The sequence below is a fragment of the Ambystoma mexicanum genome, chromosome 5p (genome assembly GCF_040938575.1).
Source record: "Ambystoma mexicanum isolate Mex_15411 chromosome 5p, UKY_AmexF1_1, whole genome shotgun sequence".
Lineage (NCBI taxonomy): Eukaryota > Metazoa > Chordata > Amphibia > Caudata > Ambystomatidae > Ambystoma > Ambystoma mexicanum.
Window position 1 is genome coordinate 686,244,341 of NC_090930.1, and position 12,315 is coordinate 686,256,655.

General features: G+C 42.6%; 1 protein-coding gene across 1 annotated transcript in view; it reads left to right on the forward strand.

Annotated features, from left to right (window-relative positions):
• Window positions 1-12,315, forward strand: part of CNGA2 (cyclic nucleotide gated channel subunit alpha 2) — a 379,775-nt gene that overhangs the window by 149,918 nt on the left and 217,542 nt on the right. The window lies entirely within an intron of this gene.

Below are 12,315 nucleotides of genomic sequence, written 5' to 3' on the forward strand. Positions count from 1 at the left end.
GGAATTAGCGTCACAGCAGCATTTTTTAAAGGTGAAAAGGGGTTTCTTTTCAATGGAGATTTTGGCTTTTGCAGCAAAGCCACGCTGTTTTTTTCCACTTTCTACCTTCTCTTCATGTCGGAACACATTGGCATTCCCCTTCAATGTGCCCCCTTTGTTCCATCCTGCCCAATGTGTGCTTGGCAGGACGGTGCAGCCATTTGTGTGGTTTCTGCCCAACCGCAACTTGGTGATGTGGGAAAATGCTGTTGAGTGGGTCAATATATCCCACAACGCCAACTATTGGACCAGGCACAAGTCGGCTTCAGACGAGAGGGAGAGAGACTGCACTTCTCTCGATCTGGGATGACCTAAAGAACAACGCAGATTCCAACACAAACTCTGCACTGATACTACTTGACGTTTCCGCAGCGTTTGACACAGTCAGTTACAACATCCTAATCAAGAGACTGGAAGAAATAGGGATAACCGACACAGGGCTACTCTGGATTAAATCATTCTCATATTAAAGATCAGAAACAGTATGGATAAAACCATTAAAATCTGTGCCGCAGGACACCGCCGGTGGAGTACTGCAAGGATCCTCCCTATCCCCACTCCTCTTCAACATATACTTGATCCCATTAATCAATCTCATCAAAAGACACAGCCTCACATGCTACAACTATGCAGATGACACCCAAATCCTCTACAAAATCGAAGCTGTACAAGAGGAGAACACAACGCTAGTAGACTGTCTGAATGAACTCTATGATTGGATGAACACAAAAAGCCTCAAACTCAACCCGGGTAAACAGAAATCATGATCATAACGAAAACCCTTTTCGCACACAACACTAGCCATCATCTCTCTAATCATGTCCAGGATAGACTACGCCAACAGTCTATACCTTGGAATGTTGGATAGCCTACTGTAGAAACTGCAATGTATACAAACCGCAGTGGCCAGACTCCTCGAGAAACTCTCAAAGAGAGACCACATAATTTTATTTATTTATTTATTTATTGTGTGGCATAGTTTAAAACAAATACACTTTCACACAAATACACAACATAAAATAAGACAGTTCAAAACATGATTACATTATTACATGAATACATTAATTCTTTTGGACGTTAATAGATTGAAACAAGTTTAAAACACAAGATTAAAAACAAGGTTCTAAAAAACAACAACCAGGTCAAGTTGATATTGGACATTTAAAACCATTTACTAGCATAGTTGATCAGGAAACATAACCAGAAATCTCATCACATAAATCATTGAAGATGTTGGCCGCACCTCGAGAAGAGAGTGGCACACCATATTGACTGTGTCCAAAGCATTTCCTAAAATATTGACGCGGATAGCCCTAAAACAAGGACAAACCAGCAAAATGTACTGCATTATTTCAATTTTATCATGACTGAAGTGGCATGAACTGTCTTTCCTGGGCATGCGATCATTAGCACCTATAAATTCAAGTGTATTGAATAGATTTAGCTTTAAAAGCAGCCAGGTACGACAAATTATATTAGCAGCATATTTCAGAAAGATATCATTCATAGACACATATGCTTTAATGTCATCAATAAAATGTTTAAACACCCTATAGGACGTCAGCAATCTCCTATTTTCAATCCAGTCTTGTTTGAACCGTGCTTTTCTAGCATTGTCAGGCCTCTGTATAAGCATTTCTTCGGTAATGTCTTCTCTTGACATAATGGCCAGACAACCCAGAGCTTAATCAGACAAGGGCCAGCAGGTCCCCGATATTAACAGACTTTGCAGTTCCACAAGCAAAGACACCAGAGGAAGATCCAAGCAGCTTCTATAGAGCTATAGGGTCCTCCATTTAACCCTTGCCTGAATAGGTATAAGACCCAAGATATGTCTAATCAGTGCAAGGGCAGTACCTTGTGGAAGTGCTAAGACCTTAACCCACAATTTGCCCTCAAACAGAAACCAAGACCACTTAACATTTGAGACTTGAGCACCATGAATTACACTAGGTATAATTTTGTGTTGTTAGTATCTCATTGCTGGTTGAATAGAGAACAGACCAAATGTTTTATCAAGTTGTTTCAGCTGGGTTATAGAATGGCCCAATGCTGTATTGCTTGGAGACAGGTGTTCATACCTTTTCAATGTACTACACACATTGGTGCCCAGATATTTAAAGTGCAATACTTGTTCCAATCTCTGATCATTAATTAGCCACACAAAATTACTTTTACTGCAATATCTCATCTTATTTAGCACCAAAACCTTAGATTTTCCAACATTAATCTCTAAGGCCACTGAATCAAAATAATCGCGTGTTGCCGTTAGAGCTCTCAGGAGGCCTGCATGTGTATAATGTAGTAGAACTAAATCATTTGTATAAAGCAAATATAGGATATACAAGTCCCCCAGCCGAGGTGTAGAAATGTTGAGACCTTGAAAAGTCTTGCAAAGGTCTGCTACATACACTTTATAAAGGAGAGGGGACAAAGCAAATCCTTGGCGTAGGTCCCTCTCACTCCTTATCCAATCAGATATTGTCCCATAGGAGTCCAATCTCACTCTTAGTCTAGTCTGAGAGTGGAGGGCTTTGAGCATGCCCAGCAAAAATAATGGGCAGCCTGAGGTTTTAACTTAGACCATAGGAGGGGATAGTTTACACAATCAAACGCTTTCCTTACATCAAGAAAAGCAATACAAATCTGTTGTTTGGAAGTTCGAACATAGGTTTACAATAAAGATAAAATGATCACCTGAGTTAATTGACCCCAATTTAGGGATCGCTTCAAACAAGGCCCATATGTATTTCCTATTTAAAGGTACAAGTTAATTCAAAAAATAGATAAGACAAGTTCTCACATTGGAAAGACCCATTAGAGGTTAGACTGGGAGTCTTAATGTTATGTTGGGTTTCCCCCTTCCTAGGTAACTTAAATGTGACTTTAGATGGTTTAACAAATTTACATTTTTTGCCCTCTATCTCTTTGAGAGCCTTTTGTCTGCGGTCTTGCAGTTACAGGAAGATCGGAAAGGGTTTTTCATCCCTTCTCATGAGTAGTGGCCCCTGCAGCGTCACCTACTTCATTACGTCGATATTGTTATCCAACCGTAACACAGCTTTTGGCGCAAAATTAGAAGCACCCAAATGCAATACCATTTGATTTTGGTTGCATGTTTGGGGATAATTCGAGGTAGAAACTGCATGTGAAATTGGCAAAGTTAAAATTGTATTTGTAGCCACAATTAACTGGGGAACTGCATTAGTCAAAGGGACCTGGGAGGAGGTACCACGTCTGCAAGGCCCCTTGAGCATTCCCGGCTCAAAGGATACAGAGGGGAGTGAGTGGGACTGGGCAAAAAAAGTTACAACACTTCTAGTTTGATTTCGTTCTTTGGGCATAAAATCTGTATCCAAATAAAAAGATAGAGCAATATGAACTAAAAGATCTTCCTTATTTTTTTACGGTTTTAAAAATTGAGTGATAGAGCCTTAATCTTCTGCTAAAGAACGTCGCTTGGACTGCTGTATTTTCTTCTTTCCCTTTTTTTTAAGAATGTCTATCATCTGAGCCACCTCTTCTTTGCACCCTTCTGGTGCCATCGAGGAGACACAAGTGGTAGACCTGTCACATGGCTCAATTGGTATGGCCATAGTAGCCCAGGGAGAGGGCCTTACTTGGTGCAGTTTCGTGGGGTTTTGGATGTTTTAAAAGGGAAGTTTAACTTTCTCCAACTCCAACTCCAGCTGAACCTCAGACGCTGGGAGAACTGTTCCTATGCTTACTAAATGTTGATCTTTATTTGTAACAATTGCTCCCTTGGCCGAACCAGCTGGTTGAACACTTCCCATTATTGTTTTGTAACTTCTATTGCCCAGTCCCCCTCACTCCCCTCTGTATCCTTTGAGCCAGGAACGCTCAAGGGGACTTACACGTGTGGTACCTCCTTCCAGGTCCCTTTGACTAATGTAGTTCCCCAGTTCCTCAGGGTCAACCTCCACCACAGGAGTAGCCATGGACTTCCTAAACACAGCTCCTTGACAACCCCGGACGACCTTTGTGTTAACAACACGAAAGAGGATTAAAGGGGGTGAAACGGTCTACTGGAAGTCAATATAAAACCATCAAGAAGACACATTTTAGATATTTAGATCATTTACAGTTTTCCTAATATCACATAGTTCAAATTGCAGGAGTTTGTATCCCCTCTCCATTGATGAAAGTAGACAAGACAGAACAGGAAAGGAGAATACGCCCAGTTCTTCCTCTTTCGAAGAGAATGTCACTTGGGTGTTCTGATAATGATTAGGTCCCCCCCATTTGATCGGGTAACTGGTGTATTGATGGGGACATCTGTAAGAATTGGGTGTTCTCGAACACGCCCTCAATTCGAGATGGTGGAATAGTTTCCCTCGCCCGTACCAGAGTATCGACTTGGTTCGGTGTTCTGAATATGCAGACATTTTCTCTATTGTCACAAGCCCTGGAGTTTGCTTTTTCAGGTCCCAAAGAGGTGTACTTTTTTAACCAATTTGTGGGAAATAGTTGTACCCAACATTGATACATCTGATATTAAATCTGTATGTGGGCAGTTATTCAAGTCTTCCACCCCCAGGTGTCCAAGGGAGCAAAACAGGGCAGTCGGGGGCGGCTGTATACAAGTGTTTTTGGTCTGCAGTTAAAGTCTTAAGGGAACATGATGCTGCCACAGGTAGTAAAGAATGCAAAGCCACTCCAGCAGCACTCCCTTTAACGACTGGCACTGCATTGGCCATGCCCGTATTCGGCTCTTTGTCCCTGTTTTTTGTATGGTAAAAAAAGTATTATCCAAATTTATCTCCACATCTTCAAATTTGGATGGGCATTTTGTCTCTGAGTCCAAGTCTAACGGGCCACCCCTGATGACATACATGAGTTCTGCCATGACATACCCGACTTCAAAGTATTTGCCATGGTAAAACTGCATGCCGTTGTTTTATCGACATGCATTTTTACCACTGCCTTTTTAACGTGGACACAATTACGAAAATGTAATCGAAATTTGAGGGGATGTGAAAGGGCAGATTTGGGGTTGGAGGTTGAGAACAGTTAAATATAGGCGGGAAGGGGGTAATGTGGGGGGGAAATACGATGACTTTTTCGTAATTAGGTCAACATTAAAAAGGCAGTCATAAAAATGCCTGTCGGTGAAATTACATGGAACTGGTAAAACTTCCTATAATAGCAGGGGTGATATAAGTACCTTGAGTGGCAGAAACATCGCTATCTGCTCTACTCCTCTGAGCCATCGGAAACACCCCAAACACTTGCCACACTTTGGCTCTTCTTCACTTGGGAGGAAGATCTTTTGAAGGGAGTGCTCCTCCTCCAGCAATGAGCACTGACAACAGACTGGGTGCAACTCAATAGCACCAAAGCACTTCCCTCACATCACTCCTGCACTAAAGATGCTACATTGGCTGCTGTCAAAAAACAAATCACATTCAAAACAATGGGCATAACGCACAGAGCCATCCGCGGCCAAGGAGACGAATTCCTGCAGACGATAATCACCATTTATCAGCTGACCAGAACATTTGGATTTAGCAACGTCATCCGCTTGGAACCTAAACCGTACACAAGAAAAAGCTTGGTGGATCAGCATTCTCTTGCCTAACCACAACAATTTGGAACTACATCCCGAGAGAAATACGAAAAATGAGAGACCATCTAAAATTCAGAAAACTCCAAAAAACCTGGCTCTTCAACCAGATGAAAACAAATGAGCAACACCCACACCTCTTGGAATGAACACACATTTCGCAAGACGGAGGACTAGAGTGTACCATGAAAAATGCAGGGAGGTGGAGAGACCTCTGAGTGGGTGAGAGACCCGTGTTCCCATGGAGGGCCTTACCGGAGGCTAAAGAGAATGATGGGAGCGTCCTAAATTGAACCACAGACAGAGGGCATAAGAGTTCAAGAGGAAAGTGTGGTGACCAAATAGGTAAACCACAGGGACCAGGTAGCTCAAATGCACAGGGAAGAGGTCCTCCCCCTCCTGGGGCCCAGGAAGGCGATGGCAGCTGCACATCAGGATTTGCCAGGGTGCAAAGCGGTGTAGAAATCCATTATTTGGGACAGAGTGTGGAGGGGGGTGGTTGGAGAAGGCATCACCACTAAATAGCCCTGCAGACAACCCACAACTCTACAGAGAATATAGGAGGGAGACCCCCCGCTAGCACCACGATACGCGACACTGGCAGGGAGGTGTACCACAGATGGCCAAAGTGGAGGAGCCATAATGGAGCGCCACCGCCAACCAACCCACTGAAAATCTCATCCCTCTGCTTACACCTCTCAAAATCTAAACATTACACAACAATACCTGTATTTCACAACAAACCGCACATACTTCACTACACCACAACAAAGAAACAACCCACACATAGCCTCGCACGACAGCACCTGACAACTACCGGCCGAAAAATCACACCTATGCTCAGTGAACGGTGAAAACCGAACTGTAGCCACCAACAGCACATACAGCTCTCTTGCACCTTTCCCCACTCAGTCCTACTAAATTACCCTACCCCCTTGCCTTTCAGATCTGCCAGAGAGCCAGGGGACCCCTCCGGTGGTGATAGTGTGCGGTATAAATATCCTTAAACATAACATCCTGTATACATCTCCAGGACCCTGCTTTTGCTTTTTCCACAGGGCACACTGCCATGTTGCACAGGGATTCAGATGACCCTGTCACATCAAGGCAGCAATTAATTCATAAATGCCTTCATCTGCCTCTTTTGACACAGGATAATGTTTAACTTGGGGGTAATATTGCTTCCTCCTTCAATTTTATTTGTAACACGGCAATGCCTTTCAGCAGACCTATATCATGAGGGCCACTAGTCCATAGTTTACTTGGCACCTTTGCCAAATCGTGTTGAATAAAAGATGGTACCTTCTTAACCAGAAATATTATTTTAGGTGTTTCCCTGTTCTGTATTTGTATTTTTACTGTATTTGTAACTGGCATGGAATACAAATCTCAAAAACGACCTCATCATCTGTATCGTTGTCTTGAAATAGCTCATCATTTGTAATTTTGCTCAACTGCTGTGTTGAGTACAGTGTTAATGCTGTGTGCCAATTAACACCTTCATCGTCTGATCCAAGTGACACTGCTCTGTCCTCTCATACCACTGCTGCTTCTAAATGTATTGTTCTTATCTCCCCTTCCGCCACATCCATGGATACTTCTGCTCTGAACAAAGAATAAATTATTATGTATTCGCAGGAGCCCTCCTAAAAATATGTGTACCTCATAAAGGAATAATTCTGAAATTCTGAATTTAAAGGCATCCCTCTTAAGGCCTTCTGACCATAGAATGCTCGTATAAACTCTCTCACATTTGCATAACGAATGCCTGGTGTAAAACATATTATCCCTTCCTCAGTGAATGAAATCAGCATATTAAATTTACTCATCAAATCTCCTCCCAAAAGGTTAACCAGTGTCTTCTGGGAATACAGCAATGGCACAGCCATATTATTTTCTCCCACTGCTATAGGTAACTCTTTGTCATTGCCCTGGAGAATCCTTGTGCGTCCATCGTTGCTGCTGTTGTGGAAATGGTTGCTGTTGTGCATATATTGAAAAAAGCTCTGATCTTGCTGTGACTCTTGCTGTGTACTGTGGCGGGGGAACAAAGGCCCTCTCTTGGGCCATATTGTTGCCATCCTTCACTCATTGTCCCTCTGCTCCTACACGCTTGTGCATAAAGCCTTGTCTTCCCACATACCCAACATTGTCCACCAAAACATCCAAATAGTGTTCTCATTCCATCAAAACCTCCTCCATATCCACCTCTATACCCATACTATCTTCCTCTCGGTACATAACCTCTAACCCTATGGTAATAATTACGTTCTCCTCTCCCTCCTAAATATCTGCTTGCCCCCTGCTGTTTATATTCTTGTTCATAATTTTCTCCACCAATGTTCGTTATCATTGCTTTCTCTATGGTAATTGTTGACAATTTATTTTGCACAAATGTAGCTTCCTCTCTCTGTCTGTCCTTTGTTCCCTTCCTTTTCTTTTCTTGGATCATTCAGCAATATTGAACAATATTCAACTGTATTTCGGGCCATTGTTTCATCTCAATTACTACAATTTTCTTTAGCTGTTTCGGCATTTCTTCGGGAAGACCCTGGCATAAGATGTGATAAAGCACAGGTATATTTTTGTTTCAACAGTCCCTTGTTTGCGAACACTGCTTCTGTTGTTATTCTTATATATATGCCGCTGGATCCTAATCTATCCTCATTTTACGTGTCATAATCGCACTCATGTCTGATGTATCTGGGAACTGCACCCTCAACACCCTCCAAACGTTTGCTCTTCAATTGCTGAAAGGTGAAACATCATGTGCGGTTTGTTGTGCCGTTACATCGGGGCACCCACCCTGCCCTTTTCCATACATCATCTGTTTGATCTCCCAATATTGAAGCAAATAAACCCTTCACATCCCCTACTGTCAATGTCATCCCTGCCGTCCTTTTCTCCAACTCATAAATCCAGTTTTCTGCCCCTGCTGTCAACGATTATAAATTTGCCATCACATTTTCCTTATCCGTTAGTGGCTGTGGTATATATTGAGCCAGTCCCCTCTCCTTTTTCTAACAAGGATAAATGCATTATTCCTGCCTTGCCAACGAGCGCAACCACACCCTTCTTCCCTTTTGATGCTATCACCATGTGGCTTGTTCAATGGCCTTGCAAGTTCCTTAATCTGGTTACATACTGCGTTTTTCTTCCTGAGTTTATTGGGAGAAGCTCTGGGAGTGGTGGCCCCTGCTCTGGTCTAGCTCGTTATCCCGGAAATCTATTAGTGGATATTCCGGTGTTTTGGGCTCACTTGCTTAAGGAGCTTGTATTGCCTCTTCTTCCTCTTCCTCTCCCTCATCTTCTTACTCTTCTTCCTCTCACTTGATCTCTTCCATCATCTTGTTGCTGACACTTCCAAGACCTTCCCTCACATACACTCCTCTTTTTGTTTCCTTTTTATGTTTCTGCTAATATTGTCAACAATCTCCCTCATGTTCTTTTCTCTTTTTCTGTCCTCTATCACCTTCCTTCTAATACTATCATCAACCTCTCTTCTACACTCTTCTTCTCTCCTGCTCATCCCCTCTTTCCAGGGCCTTCACGTTGTCATTGTCAGTGTTCTGTCCATCTATTTTAAATAGTATCTTACCTTCTACCCATTTATTTGGAGTAACTTCTGCTTCTTTCCCCTTCCCTTCATAATTTTACCTTCTTCAATTCATTTTTTGCTTCCTTTAGCTGTGCTTCTAAACTGCACCGTTTATCATTTTCTACTGGTATTGCTAATGTGCTTCTTGTGCCACCTTGTGTTTCTTTGTCCCCAATATCACCTTGCCCCTCCAGGGGCACAAATCAGGGATTACTGTAGCCTGCAGCAGCTGCTTGCAATGGATATAATCCTGCCACAGTCGAGAACGGAGCACATGGTTGAGGGGGAGGAGTAGATGTGAGCTGCGCATGCCCTTTGTTTTCTCTTTTACCTATATGTTCTTTTTTGATCTGCTGCTCCTCCTCAAACATCTTCCATAACTTGAGCATACTCTGTCTGCTCTGTAATGTCTTTCCCCTGTGTGAGGCCTGTAGATACGTACACATGTTGCAACAGATCTTTCAAATGCGTTCCTTCTTGTAACCATGGCTGAAACATCTTGCTGGCTGTGTCTTTGATCCATTGTACATGATATCTAAGGATCTTTTCGTTATATTGGGGAAGCACCTTACACAAATGAGCAATGGGGGTGCCCACCATTATAATAATGTAAAATTCAACTTACCATAAAATAAACAATCATCATTTCAACACACTCTCCCTCTCCCTTTCTTGTTCTCACCTCCCTCCCTCACCTTCTTTACAATAACAATGCGATGCCTTCCCTAAATCACACCAACAATACAAAATCTCAACCTATTCCATACTTCCCTCCAGACAATCCTAATTGCTACTATACCAACACACAAAACACTTCTACCATCCTATTATATACCAAAACAATTCCTACAAATAATCAACATCAAATAAAATCTATTCTACACAGCTGTCTTCCCTCTATCTCTCTTACTGCCCCCGAAGGAAGCTAGGCTTTACGCCCTATGGCATGGTCTTCCCAAACTGCTGTCAGAAGTATCTCTTTTATCTCTCTCTTCAATACTCTTTAATTAAGCTTAACACAACAATTAACAATTCCCGTCCCTGATATTTGCCCCACAGATTTTGTTGTACACAAATATACTCACGCTATAGGATACCCGAGGTCCACCAGTGTCGAGCCTCCTCTATCTATCTGCTCTGCCCTCTGCACCCAGCGTACCTCCTGCAAGTCTGGGGAGGACTTGTGAAAAGTAGGCTCCTGCCAACCTCTTCTTAGGTGCGCACATAGAAAACTCCCAGCAGGCCAACACCGCTGACCAAAGGGGATGCCGTGAGAAGTCCAAGACCCTCTGCCAGTCCCTGAGGATCTCAGCAGTGCCTCGAAATGTTATGATAGTGCTAAGTATACACACAAGAGAAAAAACTCAATAAACTGAATAACTTCAATTGCACGAGAAAACCCAGCTATATTCAAATAGGAAAAGGCCAGGAGAGTGTACAAAGGACAATCTCAAAATGGCGTTGGAAACAACAAGGTTTTAAGTTATAAGAGCATCACAGTTGATGTCATGATTAGCAATTATCATAAAACATCTATTTGCTTATTCAGTTGGTTAGTGGTATATTAGAACATATAGTTATCTATAAAAAAACATCTACTATTGTTTCTTTCGCAACTAATAACACCTCCTAGATTCATTCTAAAAATGATACAGTTCAACTTTGCTTGCCATTGTTTGGCATTATTCTACATGAGTCGATAAGGTAAAGAAGGTTCTGATTGGATAATTATGCATTCATCTGGCATTGGGCTCTGTTATGTGATGTTAAGGTACATGGTGGGGAAGGAGAGATGGGAGAACTGGTGTGAGCCGGCCTTGAACGTTATTCCCATCTCATTCCCATGCTGAGGTTCTCTCCTCCAGACATGCTCATGGCATTGGCGTGTCATCTCCCACTCTAAAAACGCAATGAGCCTAGCAGGTGCGCTATCTAATTGTGCATGGAATACATGGTCACTGTTCCGACCACGTGATGAGGGATCACTGTGCTAAAACCATTTTTGCTCATTTATTGCGTTTCCTACTGTCCTTACGTGTGTGTGCTTTGCTTCAGCAGCCACTTGGGGCGCTATATGTTAATTCATTATGGGATCATTTGGCATGGCAGCTACTTGCACTTATCATTCAAAGATATGTGCCCTTGGAAACAGTATCTGGTGCAGTTTCAACTCTTAGCCAGAACTCCCTTTCCCACATTGACCATGGGGCTTGGGCCGCCATCTGACCATCGTGGGGCCCGGAACTTTGTTTTAAGCAGCAATATTTCACAATTAAGGCCTTGCAGGATTCGGTCTGAGTAATGGCGGTACTCCTGCTCTTTCTCTGCCATGTTAGAGTTCTTTGTGTCTTGCATGCCGCCATTCATTATTCCCTGCCCATGTATGCTGCAACCTCTCTCTAGCTGCCCATCTCTATACTACTTGTGTAATCCTGTCTGGGCATTCTGCAACCTTTCCCTACTTCCGTGAATGCACACTACCTCTCACCCTTCTTGTGTTGCACAACCTATTCTACTCGTCATGTCGGCTGCATGCTCATTAGTGTGGTATAGACTGTTTACAGAATGTTTCTCCACATGTATTTTTGTTCATGCCCGGGAATGGGCGGGGCCAGGTATCCAGTCTTTCCATTGAAAAAGTTTCCAACTAAGTTTTTTCGATGGAAACTTATCCCTTGAAAAAATATGCATCAAATGCTCATATGTGTGGGGTAAAGGGTTAATTTTCGTTGAGGTGGGTTTTTAAGGGAAAAAAACAGGGGGACGCCCCCAAAATGCATTCAATGCAAAAAATGTCAATGGACACTTTTCGATGCAAAAACTTTCGTTGGAAAGTTTTAGATGGAAAGACCATAAACCGTGTGGCCCAGATCTGGTGCAACTCTCAACTGCACCATCACACAATAACAGTAGCAATCCAATTTCTGGGTGCTTTATAAGATGAAGAATTGATGTGGTAAAAAATACAAAATTCATTGGGTAGTAATTGAGTGGATAAGATGAACATTAAAGGACTAAAATATGGAAGAGGGTGGGGCAACCGGGATAGCCCAGAAAGGGGGGTAAGGAAGAGTAGGGGCAACCAGAGTCATTT